The sequence below is a fragment of the Phascolarctos cinereus genome, unplaced genomic scaffold (assembly GCF_003287225.1).
Source record: "Phascolarctos cinereus isolate Bilbo 61053 unplaced genomic scaffold, phaCin_HiC Scaffold_489;HRSCAF=1107, whole genome shotgun sequence".
Taxonomy (NCBI): Eukaryota; Metazoa; Chordata; class Mammalia; order Diprotodontia; family Phascolarctidae; genus Phascolarctos; species Phascolarctos cinereus.
In genome coordinates this window covers 4229-9591 of record NW_027555834.1, presented here as the reverse complement: position 1 = coordinate 9591, position 5363 = coordinate 4229, and the positions used below count along the sequence as shown (strand labels likewise).

Here is a 5363-nt window from a genome sequence, read left to right as displayed (position 1 = left end):
TAGCCTGGCCAATCATTAAGTTTGGAGTATACTGACCGGGGAAAGCTGAGATGGCACGAGGAAAGGGAAGGGCAGGTGCCAAGGCGCACCATCCGCTCCTTTACTCTTGCCTTTAAACCACGCCATCCTGGGCCTCTCGGAGAAAGGAGAGCAGCCTCCGCAGCCGGGGCGCTCTGGAGACTCCTGATCCAGGACGTCAGCTCCCCTCCACGTGATAGGGGCCCGCCGTCTTTCCGCTGACTTCCGCCCCTTCCAGGGCGGCTCCCGAGGCGGCTTCCGGGGGCGTGCTGGCTCCGCCCCTTTCCGCCGCCCGGCGCTAAATTCAAACGTACCGCCGCAGTGCACGCACTCGGGGCTGCCGGTCCTGGGAGCGGGAGCGTCCTGGCGTCTGGCGTCAAAGGTGAGTCAGTGTCCTCATCTGTACAGTGAGCTGGGGAAGGAAATGGTAAACCGTTCCAGCAGCTTTGCCAGGAAAACCCCAAATGAAAGCTGTATCTATATCTATCTATCTACATAGATATGTGTATAATATACTTATGATGCTTTGCAAATCTTAAAATACTACATAAAATTTAACTGTGATCATTATTACTAGTCTTAATCTTGCTTTGCTTTCGTTTCCTCAGCTGTGAAATAGAGGGGTTGAACTGCCTGCCAGTGTCCCTTCTACCCTTAAATCTGTGATGTTGGGTCCTGGGTGTGAATCCTGGCTCTGCTGCCAAACCACCTTGTGTGTGACCTCCAGCAAGTCTTTTTTATCAAGAGGCCTTCTCTGTTTTCCTCATTTGAAAAATGACAGACTCTGGACAAAAAAACAATGACAGAATCGAAGTTGCTAGGTCACTTACAACTCTAAATTTGTGATCTTAAAAGGGCTCTTACACTTAGTCTCTACCTTACTTGGGGTGGTGGAACTGTTTTTGTCTTTTAGGAATGAGGAAAGGGAGGCAAAGTAGAATTTTAAAATGGTATTAAATTTAGTAAGTACTGATTCAATTGAACACATGTGCATTGAGCCCCTGATAAAAGGCACTGCTTTAGGTGCTAGAAACACAAAGAAAAATAGGAATTGGGCCCATCTTCTGTGGGAAGATGGAAGGAATCAGGTGTCTTGCCTCACTGGTTCACTGCTTTTTCTATTAGACTAGTGATTTTCAAATTTTTTAGTCTCAGGACTCATTTATACTCCTTAAAATTATTGAGAACCTCCAGGAGCTTTTGCTTATGTGAATCATGTCTATCAATATTTACCATTTAGAAATTAAAATTGATAAATGTTTTAAATATTAATTCATTTAAAATGACAATAAGGCCATTACATTAACATAAATGTGTTTTATGAAAATGTGTTTTCCAAAACAAAAGTTTAGTGGGAAGAGTGGCATTGTTTTGCATATTTTTGCAAATCTAACATCTGGCTACTATGCGCCTGAGGCAGGATTTGAACCCACTGCTTCCTGCCTCTGTGCACTTGGCCACACTGTCTCTATGTAGATCATTAAATGTGGTCACAGAGGTTTGTGGGACTCACTACTGCAGTTACAAAAATCTATGACTTCGTAGGTATCGGTATTGAATATACTAAGAAATGTGTAAGTGATTTTCCCTCTTCTACTTTTTCTTTCTTCTTGTGTAGAAAGACTGGCTTTTTTTCTAGATGTGAGCAATCAGTCATAGCCAATCTTATCCTTCTCTTTATGTTACTTAGAAAACCCAGAAAGTGCAACTTAGCTGTCAAAAACTTTTTGTTTTAGTCTATGCTTGAATGTAGAGCTATCCCTATACTTAGGGTTGATTGCTAGAAGTATGGCTCTGAGGTAACTAAGGTTTTGATATATGGCACTTTCTGCTTTCAACAATCACTTTTTGACCTCTGCTTCTGGGAGCCAGGATGGCTGAGTAAAAAGGTAGTTGCTCTCACCCTCCCCTATCAACCTCTGAAAACCCAGACAATATCCCTCCAGGAAAAAAACAAAAACAAAAAAACCAAAAAAAACCCACCCTGAAACAGCTGAACTAGAAGAAAGACGTGGAACGGCAGTGCAACAGCCCACTAAACGGGTCTTCCAGTGCCTCAGCAAAAATAAGGTAAGCAGCACTACAAAGGGCCCCAGGCGGATAAACACCCTGCAGCATTCATCTGAAAGGAGCTGAAAAAAGCAACCTGGAGTCTTCCTAAAGTCCCAGCCTTGCTGATTCCAACCCAACACCAGAACCCTACAGCCTCCACCTGTCAACCAGGAAGAGATCCTGAAGCCCAGGTGGTAGAGCAGGCAAACACCAACACCTGGACCTCCAAGTGTCTCAGTGAGGGGCAAGGGAACCCGTGGAAACCAGCTCAGAAAACCACCAGGTGCCTCGACACTCTACTGCAAAGGAATCTCCCAGTGCATTAGCAGAAAGGAGGGAGGCAGCATTGCAAGGGGCCCCAGGCAGATAAACACCTTGCAGCACCCATCTAAAAGGAGCTGAAGAAAACTAAAGGAAAGGAAAAGCAGGCAACCTAGAATTGCCTGAAAGTTCCAGCCTTGCTGATTCCAGTGCAACACGAGGTAAGCTGGCAAAACCCTGCAGCCTCCAATTGCCAGCATAAGAGGCCCCAGCCCACAAAAGCAGTGACCAAGATCTAGGCTCCCAACACAAGAAGCTTGGGTCAGTGCCTTCTGTTCCCCAGCAGGAGAGCTCAATCTCTTTAAAGGCCAGGGAATAAAGAAATCATGAGTAAAAAGAAATGTACCGTGGATTCATATTATGAGAAGAGTGAAGATCAAGACAGAAATTCTGAAGAGGATATCATTGTTAACAAACCCACATCTGCAACATCAGAAGGGAATAGGAAGTGGTCTGAAGCCCAAAAAGCCTTCTTAGAAGAGCTCAAGAAGGATTTTAAAAGTCTAATGAGAGAGGTAGAAGAGTTCTTAAAAAACGCAATTGACCAATTGGAAAAAAAAGTACACTGAAGAAAACAAATCCCTTAAAAATACAATTGGCCAGTTGAAGAAGGAAGGAGAAAAACTAACAGAAGATAAATAAAATAAATTAATAAAATTTAAAAAAACCAATCACTTTTCATTGAGAATATGACACTCCTTCCATTGAAAAGTAAAGATCATTTTTGTTTTCACCATATCACTTTCACTATTTCATCTGTTAATTGTTGGGGAGGTAAAAGTAAAAAAGAATCTGTCATTCTATGTGCCTGTTTAATTCCTGTTTAATGATATTTTCCTGTCTTGTTTTCTAGACAGTTTCCGTGCTGTAACACCATCACAATCTCACCAAGTGAGGTAAGAAAAACTTCTTTGATGGTGTGGAAATGTGTTCTTGAGCCTGTTAGTCTCAAAAAGCAGCATAGATTGGAGAGGCAGTAGGGCCTTAATGAAAGGAGCAGGCTTTGAGTCAGGAGACATTGATCAGTATCCTGGGTCTAACACCTAATAGCTGAATGACGGCAGGCAAGCCATTGAATTTCTCTGACCCTCCTTTTCTTCATTATGAAAGAGAGTAGTGATACTTGTACTACTTATAAGTAAGTATACTTATACACAGGGTTCTTATGAGGGAAGTATTTTGGAAATTCTGAAGGGTCATATGAATGTGGAATGGTGAACTCTTGTTCCTGTTCCTTGCTCTTTTTGCCTTGATTACCTGGAACCTTGGGCAAATCTTTGTGAACCACTAATGTGATATTTCTTGTCTTGAGATGATGCCAGAATGAGATCTGAGAAATACTTGGAGCTTTTTGAAATGAATACCTTGTAATTTACAGTTAAGGGGAGAGTGGGAAGGTAGGGACAGATAATGGGTAAGATGGATTGGTGTTGAGGTTGATTTGCCAAATGGAAAAATTTCAGGTACATTAGAGTTCATATTTTTAAGTATCTTTTAACTAGAAACTCATCTTCAGTAGACTTTGTCTTTAAATATTTGTTTTCCCCTAGTAATGAGGGTGATGTCATCAAAGTTTTTATAAGAGTCCCTCTCCCTACAGAGGGACCCATACTAAACAATGGAGAACATTCTGGCACGTGCTTATCAGTGTTCACCTCCAATACCCTCTGTCTGCATTCTAAGAGCGAGCCTAAGATCTTCACATTTGATCATGTGGCAGATATGGACACCACTCAGGTAAGTACAACTTTTGTATCTGAAAAAGGAGAGCCTTTATATGTGCATGAAGATCCAGTAGTTTGGTTCCATATTTTGTAGAATTTTTTGAGGTATAGGTTTTAGTAATTACCTTTTGCTCATTGTTACCATAAGTAATATGAAATAGAAAAGGTTTGTTTTTTTTTAAATTTACAAGTAATGCAGAGGACTAATTTTGATAAATAGTTTGATTCTCTTCTTTGCTTGAAACTGCCTAGTCTGCTTTACTTTTCTACCTGATGATTGTCATAATTACTTGCCAAAAGTCAGTAATGGGAAAGAAGAACAAAAAAGGGCTTAATGGCAAATATGCTGCTTGGGGGAAAATCTAGTCTGGCTTAATGAAAAAACTGATTTATAGGCTGTTTTAAAATAAATGCTGTCTTATTACTTACTTTATTGCATATGGTGAATTAAAATACAAATAAGTGTTAACTGAATTGGAGTAATAATAACTGATATTTTGTGTTTAAAATTTGCAAAGTATTTAACTCTTTGAGGCTTACAACAACCCTATGAGGTGGCTACTACAGGTGTTATCCTGATTTTATAGATCACAGGGAGGTTAAATGATTTGTCAGTGGTCACACAGCTGTTTTGTCGGAGACAGAGTTTGAACCCAGGTCTTGACACAAGCATTCTATCTACCACATCACTATGTAAGTTAATGAGAAAATTATAATTCATAATTGACTTACATAAACATGTACTATATGAGAATTAATTATATTAATATAACACATGATAATTTTTAAACCCACACATTGAGGGAATCCTTAATATTTTGAGCCCTTGATCTGTGAATATTTTAAACAATAATTTTCCAGCTCATGAGTAGGTCTGAAAAATAAAAAAAGTTTTCCGGTTATTGGTTCAGAATCTTATACCTATAATCTTGCAAATTCCAAATTTGAAAGGGATCAGAATTAACATTTTATAGTAATTTATAAAATAGGCCCTGAATAATTGCATTGTCTATAAATGACAATAGACAACATTTGGCTATTGTGACTGTTAAAGGGTCCCCTGAACTTGTCTTTTTGAGTTGCCATATTTTCTAGAAACACTGGACTCAGAGCTTGGAGGAGGCCCTGAATGTGTCAAGGATGAAGCCCCCTTCCCCACCCCGCGGCTGATATAATTTGTTGTTGCGTCCCTAGCTGGACGCCTGTGTGTCCTTGGGAGGCAAGACAGGCACCAGCCAGTCAGTGCCA

The 5363-nt window shown here is 40.5% G+C and overlaps 1 long non-coding RNA gene across 1 annotated transcript; it reads left to right on the top strand.

Moving 5' to 3' along the window:
• Window positions 1–343: 343 nt before the first annotated feature.
• On the top strand, window positions 344–4861 carry LOC110204497 (uncharacterized). The gene is made up of 3 exons (XR_002323325.2): window positions 344–400; window positions 3245–3287; window positions 3992–4861. It is a non-coding gene; the product is annotated as an uncharacterized LOC110204497 (long non-coding RNA).
• Window positions 4862–5363: the final 502 nt, after the last annotated feature.